General features: G+C 40.9%; 1 protein-coding gene and 1 pseudogene across 19 annotated transcripts in view; one reads left to right on the plus strand and one right to left on the minus strand.

Moving 5' to 3' along the window:
* CRACD (capping protein inhibiting regulator of actin dynamics) overlaps positions 1-13,872 on the plus strand; it is a 279,581-nt gene that overhangs the window by 41,327 nt on the left and 224,382 nt on the right. The window lies entirely within an intron of this gene.
* LOC144282950 (peroxiredoxin-1 pseudogene) lies at positions 9,488-12,104 on the minus strand (annotated as a pseudogene).

Raw genomic sequence — 13,872 nt, forward strand, 5'->3', positions numbered from 1 at the left:
GGACTCGATCCTGGGACTCCAGGACCATGCCCTGGGCCTAAAGCAGGCGCCAAACTGCTGAGCTACCCAGGGATCTCCATCACCACACCTTTTAAAACAAAGACAACTGATATGTTCAGAGTAGAGATGTCTTTTTCTAAAAAAAAAAAAAAAAATTTCCTAAAGTGTATCATTTCTCAAGCTATATTAGATCTGTACAGCATTTTCTCTCTTATCCCAGTTATTTCCTTAGATCAAATTAAACACCTGAATGATGTCTTTTGTTCAGATTCTTTGATAGCAATATTTTGTACTTAGCATTACTTTGCCTAAGACCCACCTAGGTGATCTATGGAGAGTGTATCACGTTTATTTTTAATGATCAAGACACTTGTGCATGGTGACAGCTAGAAAAAAAAAATCTCATTGAAATAGAATGCTCAGGTAAAAGGGCTAATTGGTTTTCTGATAAAAGCAGTTTTTGTTTCCTGTCTTTATTCATTCAGCTATAGGAGGTACATGCTTAATACTTGTGGTATAATGATGACATCATGGAAAGTTAAATAATATGTTAATGTAAAGCATCAGTGTAATAGATTTAACAAGACATTGAATCAAATTAATTCATGGAGTCATAAAGGAAAAATATTGTTGTCGGCTAGAGTGGTAAGGGAGAGCTTTGGGAGGACTAGGGTTTTTTTTGTTCATTCATTTATCACATGTTTATTTATTTAATTTTTTTAGAATTTTTTATATATTCATGAGAGAGAGAGAGAGAGAGAGAGAGAGAGGCAGAGACACAGGCAGAGGGAGAAGCAGGCCCATGCAGGGAGCCCGACATGAGACTCAATCCCGGGTCTCCAGGATCACACCCTGGGCTGAAAGCGGCGTTAAACCGCTGAGCCACCCAGGTTGCCCCATTATCACATGTTTATTGAGAGCTGACTAAATTCTTTCTTGGAACTTTGGGAATACAGCAGTGTTCTTACTAAGTTCTATATGTTCTCTAGAAGTTCTGTAAGTTCTATATGTTGGGAATATAGCAGTGGACAGGATTCAGCAGTTCTCTGCTCTTGAAGTGTTTACATTCTGGTGGGGAGAACAAGACATAAAAAGAAAACATCAGTTTAACAAGAAATATCTGACAATGGCCCTGTAGAACTTTTTTTTTTCTAAGATTTTTAAATTTATTTATGACAGACACGGGGGTGGGGGGCAGAAACACAGGCAGAGGGAGAGGGAGAAGCAGGCTCCATTCAGGGAGTCTGACGTGGGACTCGATCCCGGGTCTCCAGGATCACACCCCGGGCCAAAGGCAGCGCTAAACTGCTAGGCCACCGGGCTGCCACCTGTAGAACTTTAATACAGAGTGCTAAGATAGCATAGCTTGAGAGGATACTTTAGATTGTTGGCCAATATAGGGTGCTTTAAAGAGGTGACATTAAGCTGAGACCTGAATGATAAGGAACCAGCCATCCTGTGATGTGCATGTTATAAGCAGAGCGGCATCCAGTGCCCAGACCCTTAGGCAGAAAGGAGCTTGATATGTTGGAGGGACAAAAAGATGAGACCAGAAAGGTTGGTAGGAACCAGATGATGTTGGACCTGTGTTTTTTGATGAGTTTGGATTAAATGCTAATTGCAGTGGTAAGCTCTAAGCAAAAGAGGGCCATGAGCTGGGTTTTTTAAATCTTACTTTATTTACATCCAGTTAATTAGAATATAGTGTATCATTAGTTTCAGATGTAGAATTCATTTATTCATCAACTGCATATAGCACCCTGTGCTCATTACATCACGTGCCCTCCTTAATGCCCATCACCCAGTTACCCATCCCCCTACTTAGAGCTGGTTAATTTTTTAAAATTTCATTCTGGATGCTGTGTAAAGAATGGATTTAAGGAAGGCAAGAGCAGAAGCAGAGATACTAATGAGGGACAGCTGTAGAAGTCTAAGCAAAAGACTATGGTGTCTTTTATGAGGAGGGTGGTAGAGGGGAATGCAGTAAAATGGATAAATTTGGGATGTGTTTTGGTATAGAGCCTACAGGACCTGCTAATGCATTTGAAATGGGACATGGGGGAAATAGAAATCAGGGATGACTTCTCAGTTTCTGGTAAGCAACTGGGTAAATGGTGATGAACTTTAAAGAAAGGCTTGGATTTGGAGGGAAAGAGCCAGGAATCTCAGTTACGGAGGTAACAATAGACATGGATTATGAGTAGGCTTTTTGGATTTGGCAAAAACAAAACTTTTATTCAATGCTTCCAAGAACAGAGGACATCAAATTCTACTTGATAAATTGAAAACTGTTATAAAAAAAAATAAAATAAAAAAGAAAACTGTTATAAATGTATAGTTTTTCCCCCTACATCATGAGTTGTCAGAAGTAGTAGACCAGAAAGGTTGGGGAAATAAAGAAAGTGGAAAATAGAAACAAGAGGAATAAACAAATGAGGAAGACATAGAGATGGAGAGATACAGAAAGAAAAATTACAGACAAAAAAAAAAAAAGACATTCAAAATTAGAGACGCAAAGGATATGCATATGCACATAGATTCTCTACACTTAGAGCTACAGAGAGATAAAGGAGGCAGTTGTAAAGGAGGTCAGAACATTTTTCTTTTATTGTAATTAACTATAGAAGTGATGCTCAGATACTGGCCAAAAGCAGATGAGACAAAATCCTTTGCAAAAGGAGGAAAATAGCCTTATTTTATCTTATTTTTTGCTAGAGAGGATCTTGCACCCTGAAATACTTTCAGGATGAAATGGTTTTTATAATTTGTTATTAGTTAAGGGGGCAGGTTGAATAATGATCTGAAAAATATATCAGTGACAAAGCAGAATTTACTTTTGTAAAGAAAAGAGACACTTCAAAGGGGTTCTTTCTCCTTAATGGAAAAAGTAACAAGTTAACTTTCAATTAATGGGTAAAGTTGAGCTATGAGAAGAAACACATAAATACACAGTGAATATATACATACATTCTACATCATACTATACCCTAAACCCATCTAAATTTCTTGATGTAATAAGTAGTTTCCATTTAGACTAGAAAAACACTTTGAGATATTTGTTTGAATATTGTAAATAGGATCTGTATTCATGCTAGATCCATTGTTTATTTTCTTTAAAATTGGTTATTGGTTAAAAATGTGTTTACTAGAAATCCACAGAACTTATAAATGAATCAGTTCAGCAGGGAGATACGAGTAACAAGATATTTTAGGTAAGTGTATTATTAGAAGTCCAAGAAACACACTATGTGTACTATTAGAGGAAATATATTATCAGGACCTCCACTCTGCTTCCCTCCAAAAGGCCAGTGAAGCTCAATCACAAATAATAAAAATAATTGAGAGAGTTTAAGCTATGGAACTACATTGGGTTGAAAAGTCAGGAACTGTGCATGGTTGAGGATTATTTTCTTTCCTTTTTTTTTTTTTTTTTTTTTTTTAAGGTAATCTCTACACCCAGTGTGGGTCTCAAACTTATAGTCCTGAGATCAAGAATCTCCTGCTCCAGGGGATCCCTGGGTGACGCAGCGGTTTGGCGCCTGCCTTTGGCCCAGGGCGCGATCCTGGAGACCCGGGATCGAATCCCACGTCGGGCTCCCGGTGCATGGAGCCTGCTTCTCCCTCTGCCTGTGTCTCTGCCTCTCTCTCTCTCACTGTGTGCCTATCATAAATAAATAAAAAAAATTAAAAAAAAAAAAAAAAAAAAGAATCTCCTGCTCCACCGACTGAGCCAGTGAGATGCCCCACGATTTTTCTTTTTATCTCTACCCTTTCCTCCTTTTCTCTGTTCCTTCCTCCTTCTCTCTCTCCTTTTCTTTTTTTTTTTTTTTAATATTTTATTTATTTATTCATGAGAGACACACACACACACAGAGAGGTAGAGACACAGGCAGAGGGAGAAGCAGGCTCCATGCCGGGGGCCCTATGTGGGATTCGATCCTGGGTCTCCAGGATCACGCCCTAGGCTGAAGGCTAAACCGCTGAGCCGCTGAGCCACCCATTCTCCTCTTTCTTTTCTTTTTAAAATTCTTATATTTCCTCAAGAGGACATGCAGACAACGCTTATTTAAAACATTACACATGGGTTCTGTTATTTATGAATATGTCCCAGTATTTCTGTGAAAAAACTGGACTAGATTTTCTAAAATCTATTAAAATAATACTATGAAACTATCCTCTTTTCTTGGCTTCTTGCCTTTTAGGATATTTATGACAATATTCATAGTACTATTAGCATCAGGGCCAGCTCTACTGGCTTCAGGACAGAAAGAGGCCATGGGCGATGAGAAATGTCTGATGAGATGACTGGGGATATATTAGGATTTATAAAGACAGACAAAATATCAGTACTCATTAGCGAATGAAATTAAATGTCTGCCACAGAGGAGTTCTGTATGAATGGTCATTCAGAATAGAGAGCTACAATAGAAAATAGTCTAGTTTGTTTGTTAGTATGGAAAGTTTTATGCAGGAAGTATTACCGTTTGAGTTTTCCTTAGAAGTTTTGAGGTGAATTTTGATTATTACGCATAACTTGAAAGGTTGGGTGAATGGGTTACATGTGATGAAACTGTGTTATGTATTGAAAGAGAGACATTTTGATCTGAAATGCCGTTTAAACCACAAAGCAGCTGATGCCTATGGATTGCCACATAGCAGTTCAGCTAGGTTTTATATGATAATGGGGGTGGGTAGAGTGGAGTGGAGTGCTGATGCTTTCTTGGCCAAGAACAAGGTATAGTTCCAGACATACCTTCTCTACAAACACCTTTACACAGGTGACAGGAGATTAGATTTTATTTTATTTTATTTTTTTTTAGGAGATTAGATTTTAGAGGCACTTTAAGAGGAAGAGATGAGGGGATCCCTGGGTGGCTCAGCGGTTTGGCGCCTGCCTTTGGCCCAGGTGAGGGATCCTGGAGTTCCAGGATCGAGTCCCATGTCAGGCTCTCGGCATGGAGCCTGCTTCTCCCTGTCTCTGCCTCTCTTTTTCCTCTCTCTATATCTATCATGAATGAATGAATGAATAAATAAACAAATCTTTAAAAAAAAAGAGGAAGAGAGGAGAGTGGACGTGGAGAGTCTGAGAGATGTGTTGCCCATCACTAAATATTTTCCTTCCATTTGATACTACTCAACTAGGAGTCCTTGAAAAATTAGTAGTAGTATTTATTTAGTTTATTTATGTGGCTCTCACGAATACCCTTAACAACTCCCTTTTTACCTTCAAGTGGGAATTATTGCCAGTCTGTATTTGGCTGATGGTCATATCAGCACTAAGTGTGGTGGTTGAGACAGCTCCCTGGACCCAGAGCCAAGGAAACAATTGTATAAGCTCTCCTGCTAATCAGCTGTGTGCCCTCAAGAAAGCCTCTGCCTTGCTGGGGACCATAGTTTTCATCTATAACAGGAATTGAGAGCCTTTTTTGTAATGTACCAGAAAGTAAGTGTTTTAGGCTTCCCAGGCCACATGGGGTCTCTTGAATATTCTACTATTCTACTTTGGTTTTACTTGTTTGTTATAACCCTTAAAAAAATAAAAACCATTCTTAGCTCCTGGGCCATACAAAAGCAGATTGTGTGCTGGATTTGATTCCCTCGCCTAGGTTGCTGACCCCTGATCTATGTAATAGAAAAGGAGGGGGGAAAATAAAAAGGAAGAATTTGAACTGGCAGTTTTTAGATGTAGGACTGTGAGGAATAGCACACTAAAGAGTAGATTCTGAGAGCAAGGGTTTTTGTTTGCTTGCTTGATTTTTTGTTATGTATTTTCATGATATAATTTCTCTTGTAATTTTCTTGGTTTTAAATTTGATTCCATTCTTACCTCCCGTTCTTCTGTTCTCCAAATATATTATTACTTACTATTCTGTAGTAGTCATCAAATTTCCTCTTGCATACAGATTGCTAGGAGAAGGAAACAGGTTAGAGGAATGGCTGTCTTTGCAGATGGAGATGTGACCTTTCCCTTACAGAAAGGGAAATGGCCTGTTATATTGCACCTGGAGGCCTGAGCAAAGACCTGAGTATTAAACAGGCCGACCCCAGCAACTCTGAATTCTGGGAGGGACCTGGGAATGGCAGGGGAAGGCTGGGAGTGAATGTTAAGAAAGACTCCAATTCTTCCTTTCTGATAATGTTGAATGTTTTTACTCACACTTAACCAACAGTCCAAAGCTCTGTTTAGAGTCTCCTTGGCTTATTTTGGAATGTGATGACATTTTGGTTTCCTGGAAGATAACACCCCCAAGAGGGCACTATGGACCACATGCCCCAGAATCCCCCCACAATATATCCGTGTCCTGTGCTCCCTCCTACTTTTCTCCTCTTCTCTGCCCACTTATGTGATTTCCACAGCAGTCAGGAGCTGTCCAGCCACATCGCTTTCCCAACATGTGAGTTTCTCCATTGTGGTTTTTGGCAGGTACAGTTGGTGAATTGCATGTGGTCCAATTATTGACTTCAGCGCTTTGATTCTAGAACCACTTTGAACATTTTCCTTCTATCCTCAGGCAGGCACATTTGACGAGAAAGCCTACACCAAGCTCTACTTTTTCGCCTTCTGTTTACTTCCCTACCACAGTAATTGGGTAATGGCTCCTAACACTCCACAAAAATGCTCTGTCTCTTTTTTCCTTTGGAAGGCTCACTAGTGATTTTGGCACTGATACATGGAATGGACACTTTTTTAATCTTTTCCTGACTGAACATCTTTGTTGCAAGGACACTGTTGGCCATTGGCATACGGTGAAATGCTTTATTACCAGGTTTCTTGGATCCTTCCCCAGCTTTTTGCCACTCCTTTCCCTGCAGCACTGCCCCGGTTTTACCCGTAACCCCTCTGTCCACCCCTCTAATGTTTCAGTTTTTTAGAGTTCCTTCTAAAACTCTCTTCTACATGCTCCATTTATTTTTGAGGTGTTAACTGTCACCTCCATGCTTGTGGCTGTCAAATTTGTAATCCATCTCTACCTTTCCTCTAACTTTACTCTCCTTCATCCTGATGCTTGACAGACATCGTAGAATTCACTTCACATCAAACTTTACCCCAATGCCTTTTTATTATTATTTTTTATTTATTTATTTTTAAAGATTTTATTTATTTATTCATGAGAGACACAGAGAGAGAGAGGCAGAGACACAGGCAGAGGGAGAAGCAGGCTCCATGCAGGGAGCCTGATGTGGGACTCGATCCCAGGTCTCCAGAATCAGGCCCTGGGCTGAAGGCAGCGCTAAACTGCTGAGCCACCCGGGCTGCCCCCCATTGGCTTTTTAAAACCTGAAGTCACTCAGCCAGAAGTGTGAACATCTTCGTAGACCTACATGTTTCTCTATTTTTTTAGAAAAGCTTTTTTTCTTTTTTTAATGATTTTATTTATTTATTCATGAGAGACACAGAGAGAGAGAGAGGCAGAGACACAGGCAGAGGGAGAAGCAGGCTCCATGCAGGGAACCTGACATGGGACTCGATCGCGGGTCTCCAGGATCACACCCTGGAGGCGCTAAACTGCTGAAGGCGGCGCTAAACCGCTGAGCCACATGGGCTGCCCTAAAAAAAGCTTTAAGAATTTTTTATGTATTATTTCTTAAAGATTTATTTATTTATTAGAGTGTGTGTGTGTGTGTGTGTGTGTGTATGGGAGGGGCAGAGGGAGAGAGAAAGAGAGAGAATCTTCAGCAGACTCCCTGCTGAGCACAGATCCCAATCCCAGAACCCTGACATCATGAGCTGAGCCAAAATGAAGAGTCAGATGCTTAACTGCCTGAGACACCCAGGTGTTCCTACCTGTTTCTCTTTTGGTCACTTCCTTCCCCACCTAATCGTTTAGCAAATAATGTTGATTTTATCTCCTAACTGCTTTTCCCCTGTGTCTCTCCTCTCTGCTACCACGTTATTAATTCAGGCTCTCATCCTGCCTTTCTGCTTTTTCTCTAAAATTTTGTTTTTCTTAAATCCGTCCTTCCCTGGGTAGCCATACCGAATATTCAAACCTGTTGCCATGTCACACTCCCTAAAATTCTTCAGTGGCTAACAGAATAAAACCCAAACTCTTTAGCATGATCCAGCTCCTCTACCTCTCCAGACCCGTTTCTTGATAATCTTTGTCCACTTTACCTTCCAGTAATGCCACATTTTTAGAGTTCCTGGAGCAGTACTTGCACTTTCATGTTTCCATGCCTTTCCTTGTTTTGCTCCTTTTGTCCTTGCTAATTTCTATGTGTACTTCAAAACAAAGTTTATATTTGTTCCCACACATTATGCATCCCTTTCTCTTAACCACTTTTATTTTTTATTTTATTTTTTTGATGGTATTAACCACTTTTATTGAAGTGATCTGTTGATAGCTCTGTGTCTGTGGATGGCACTCCTCCAAGACAAAGGAATCCTGTTTGTCCCTCATTGAATCCCAAAGCTTTCCTCTCATTTAGCCCTTATGACAACCCTAGGCAGTTGACATTATTGTGCCTGTTCTATAGATGAAGAAACTAAAGGTCAAAAGAAGCTAAATAAGTATCTTGCTGGGACGCCTGGGTGGCTCAGTGGTTGAGCGTCTCCCTTTGGTTCAGGGTGTGGGCTCCCCACAGGGAGCCTGTTTCTCCCTCTGCCTGTGTCTCTGCCTCTCTCTCTGTTTCTCATGAATAAATAAATAAAATCTTATTAAATAAATAAATAAATAAATAAATAAAATAAATAAATATCTTGCCTAGTAGCACATAGATAATGTAACAGGAGTGTAAGCAATTCGTCAGTATTTACACAGACTAGCTACACATTCAGAATGAAACAATAACTTGCATTAATTGTAAGCTTAAGAAATACTTTTGCCAACATTATCTTGTGACTTTTTGGACAATGGATAGAACAGTAGGTTTGGCGTTAAAGGCCTAGGTTAATATATTGTTTTGGCCATTTCTAGCCAAACTGATTCATGCCAGGTTACCTCCTCTGAGCTTTGCCTCATCTTACTTAAAGTGGGCATAATAATAATTGAACAAGTACTGCATGTGGAAGTGCTTTGTAAGGGATGTACAAATATGACTTATTAGTTTTTCACTTGAGTTTACATATATGGATACACCTCAGAGAACAGATTCTGGCCAAGTTATCCTTGTTCTTTCATGGTATTTTACCTTAGCCTGTTTACTTATAAATTAGAGAGATTTTCCTTTAGTTGTGAAGAATAAATGAATTAGTGTTTAGTATAACGAGGAGAGTGCAACACTTAGAATGCCTGGTATAGTTTAGGAGTACAAATGTACAGGCCTTAAAAATCTCCTACCTTAATTTGAAGTAGGATTTCATGTGCCAGATAAATTGGGTCAGTCTGTAAGTGAAAGGAGCTTGTATTGCTCCAGCCACAGAGCTTCTTATCCTGCCTTTTGTTAGCAGTAAACATGATGCTTCCCTCTCCCTCTCTGCTCTGTTGCTGCTTTTGTTACCGGAGGGTTCACTTTGCAGATTTTTTTTCTGAGCCCTATCACTTTTCTTGATAGAATGTCTGCTGTTAAGTTGCCACCTATGGGCATTATTTCCTGTAGGGAACCTAGCCGGTGTGTGTATAAGAATCATTCAGACAAAGTCATTTTGGTGAGAATATTACAGGATTTTATGGTCTGCAACACTGGGTTCCCAGTTGAATTGCTTCAAGTACTTACCTATAAAAGAGAAGGTTTTATTTCATGGGCTGAGTTTCAAGTTATCCTTAATTTGTATAAAAAGTTCTTGATGAGAAGTTTTACATTTACTATGTATCTTCACTTGAAAATTTTATTTAAAAATGGTTTCATTTATTTAACAGAAATACATTGAACGGCACCTATGTGCCAGAAACTACTCTGGTGAGGGGATTGAGTAGAGACACACATTCTCCCTTCCTTGAGTTTATGTAGTAATCTGGAAGGTATACTTTTTTTTTCTCCGTTAAAGTATAATAGAAACAACAGAAGATCAAAAGTGATGCCCTGCTACTGTACACATCAGTTGGCCTGCCCCATAGCACAGCTCAGGCCATTCTCTCCAGAGGAAGAAAGGCTGGCCTCCCCAAACCCTGCAGGAAAGGCCTGTCTTGTCCCATACCACATCTGCACAGAGTCTAAAGTCTTGTTTTAAGCATGACAGTAGTACAAAAAAAGATTCTGTTTTCATGGATGCCCACTACAGCCCGGCCCTAAAATGGCGAGGCGCTCACTTCTGCTTAGAGAAATATTCTTTGCTCTTCTGGGCATCAGGCTTTATGGTATCACTGCCAGGCTTCCAGCCAGCTGGGCACAATTCCCCATGCTTGTCAGTGAACTGGAAGGCCTGAACCAGTTGCAGAGTCTCATCCACAGAGTGACCAACAGGAAGGTCATTTACAGTGATCTGCCAAAGGATACCTTTATCTATGATAAAGAGGCCCCTGAACAAGATGCCTTCATCAGCCTTTAAGACTCCATACTCCTGAGCAGTGGTATGCTTGGGGTCTGATACCAAGGGAATGTTCATAGGTCCCAGTCCTCCTTGTTTCATGCCAGGTGACAGAAATGAGAATCCACAGAAGCACCAATCACTTGACAGTTGAGTTTCTTAAATTCTTCTGCCCTGTCACAGAAAGCAATGATCTCCGTGGGGCACACCAAGGTGAAGTCAAGAGGATGAAAGAAGAATACGATGTATTTTCCTTTGTAGTCAGACAGGCTGAGGTCTTTGAACTGGCCATCTGGCATAACAGCCGTGGCTTTGAAGTTGGGAGCAGGATGCCCAATTTTGGCATTTCCTGAAGACATCTTGCTATCGGCAGCACTGAAGAGAATAAGCGCCGAAGACCAGTCAGAAAGAAGATGCTGGAAGGTATACTTTAAATGAGTAGTTACATTCACATGTGATGACTATAATGACAAGGGAAACGCAGGGTTCAGGGAAGTTGTAACAGACTGTTGCAGGGTCATCTGCCTCACACCCCTTTTCTAGGATCACCGCTTATACCCAGTCATCCACCTACTTATTGTTAAAGCTGACCCAATGATGGGATCATGGTTGATTGGTTCAAAGGTGAGCACCTGTTAAGCTAGGCCAATTACTTCTCCCCCAGGAATTTTTGAAAGGTAACGGAGGTGGGGATCCCTGGGTGGCTCAGCAGTTTAGCGCCTGCCTTCGGCCCAGGGCGTGATCCTGGAGTTCCCGGGATCAAGTCCCGCATCAGGCTCCCTGCATGGAGCCTGCTTCTTCTTCTGCCTGTGTCTCTGCCTCTGTCTTTCTGTGTGTCTCTCATGAATGAATAAATATAATCTTTAAAAAAAAAAAAAAGAAAAAAAATATAACAACAGAAAATCCAAGGACTTTCTGGATGTCTAAACATGGGAGCTCTTCTGGCAGCCAGAAGGCCTGGAGGAGGGGAAAAAGCCCCAGTAAGAGCATGGGAGGAAATGAATCTGAAACTCAGAGAGGTATGGAAACCAGAGACAGATAGAAAGTTCTGGCAGCATTTGGGTTGCTGGTTAGAGGTCTTTGTGAGATCCAACCTGGGTACCCAGAATTTTTAAAATAAATTTCCCTTTCTTTTTTTGCTTAAGGTAGTTTGGGTTGAATATCTGTTGTATGACACCAGAGCACATACAGACATGTATGGCTTGGGAACCTAACCCAAATGAAGGAATCAGGGAAAGCCACTTGCAACATATGTTTACACGGTGTTTTATTTCTAGTTAGATTCCCTGGTTAGCCCATAAATGATTGTTTAACCCCTAGTGTAGCTAGAATTGATTTTTGTTTCTCCTTAGAATGGATGGATTCATTCATTCATATTGAAGACCTGGTACGTTCTAGGGGCTAGGCATTGGAGAAGTAAAAATATTTACAATGTACTGCCTCTGAGGAGCATTTGCTCTCTACTAAATCTCTTGCCTATGTTGTCATACGCAGACACAGGCTAATCTGTGAAACTAACTTCTATATGATATTATGTCTATGGTAAATGCATTTACTAGTTAGTGGGGAGAAAAATTTGTGCCCTTTAACTATTGCAGTTCATTAACGCAATGAATATTTTTTTGAATACCTTTTATGTGTCAGGCACTGTTCCAAGCTCTGGAAATAGTGATGAAGAAAAGGTTCTGCTGTTTTGAAGCTTAAATTTTAGTTGGGGGGGGATCCCTGGGTGGCGCAGTGGTTTGGCGCCTGCCTTTGGCCCAGGGTGCGATCCTGGAGACCCGGGATCGAATCCCACATCGGGCTCCTGGTGCATGGAGCCTGCTTCTCCCTCTGCCTGTGTCTCTGCCTCTCTCTCTCTCTCTGTGTGTGACTATCGTAAATAAAAAAAAATTAAAAAAAAATTTTAGTTGGGGGAGATGGGCAATAAACAGGGAACAAGAGGCACCTAGGTGGCTCAGTCAGTTGAGTGTCTGCCTTTGGTTCAGGTCATAATCCCGGGCCCCTGGGATGGAGTTCTGCATCGAGCTGAGCAAGGAGCCTGCTTCTCCCTCTCCTATCTGCTCGTTCTCTCTCTATCTCTGTCTCTCTCAAATAAATAAAATCTTAAAAAAAAAAAGAACAAATAAGCAGAAAATTTACTCAATGGCATGTGCCATGAAGAAAAATAAAAGAAGAGCCCCTAAGTGATGTAGCCAGTTAAGCATCTGACTCTTGGTTTTATCTCAGGCCATGATGATCTTAGGGTTGTGAGATCAAGCCTATGTCAGGCTCTGCACTCAACACGAAGTCTGCTTCAGATTCTTTCTCTCCTTCTCCCCCCATGCCCCACTTGTGCTCTCTTACTCTCTCTCTCTCTTTCTAAAGTAAATAAATCTTTAAGAAGAAAAAAGAGAATGCTGTGGACAAGGGTGACTGAGGAACGGGGCAGTGGAGAGTGACTTAGGGATCAGAGAAGATGTCACTATAGAAGGAGCTTTTCAGCTGAGATGCACCTGACTCAGGGAAAGAAGGGAACAAGGTGCTTCCAGAAATGTGCTTCTCCACCAGCTATGAGATGGGGAGTACTGGGTCCTGAGGAGCAGTCCTTTTGGTATAGGCATGGACTGTCCCAGGTAGAGGCCTGGACTGACAAGTAGCTGTGGGTGGCATTTGAGCACTAAATTGACTGGTCCAAATCAAAATATTCAAGGGTTAAATGTATACTGGATTCTGAAGACTTAGTATGAAAAGAAAAAATAATGTATTATTTAAATATTAATATTGAGTATACAATGAATTGATAATATTTTGACATAATTATATAAAATAAATGATTAAAATAAATTTCATTGGTTCCTTTTACTTTTTTAATGCGACTGCTAGAAAATTCAAAATTGGACCTGTGACTCGTGTTGTTTTTCTGTTGGACAGCACTGGTACGGGTGAATTAGCCAGTGCTTTGGACTTAGACTGATGGAGGTTTGAGTACTTACTGGGGTGTTGTAGTGTTTTGTTTTTTTTTTAATCAAATTTCTTTTTTTTTTTTTTTTAAGATTTTATTTAGTTGTCTTTTATTTTTTTTAATTTTTATTTATTTATGATAGTCACAGAGAGAGAGAGAGACAGAGACACAGGCAGAGGGAGAAGCAGGCTCCATGCACCGGGAGCCCGACGTGGGATTCGATCCCGGGTCTCCAGGATCGCGCCCTGGGCCAAAGGCAGGCGCCAAACCGCTGCGCCACCCAGGGATCCCTTAAGATTTTATTTATTCATTCATAGAGACACAGGGAGAGAGAGAGAGAGGCAGAGACACAAGCAGAGGGAGAAGCAGGCTCCATGCAGGGACCCGACGTGGGACTCCATCCCCGGTCTCCAGGATCATGCCCTGGGCTGTAGGCAGCGCTAAACAGCTGCGCCATTGGGGCTGCCCTGTTGTAGTGGTTTCTGTTTTTGTTTTGTTTTGTTTTGTTTTTTACTGTGGA

Source organism: Canis aureus, chromosome 14 (genome assembly GCF_053574225.1).
Source record: "Canis aureus isolate CA01 chromosome 14, VMU_Caureus_v.1.0, whole genome shotgun sequence".
NCBI lineage: Eukaryota > Metazoa > Chordata > Mammalia > Carnivora > Canidae > Canis > Canis aureus.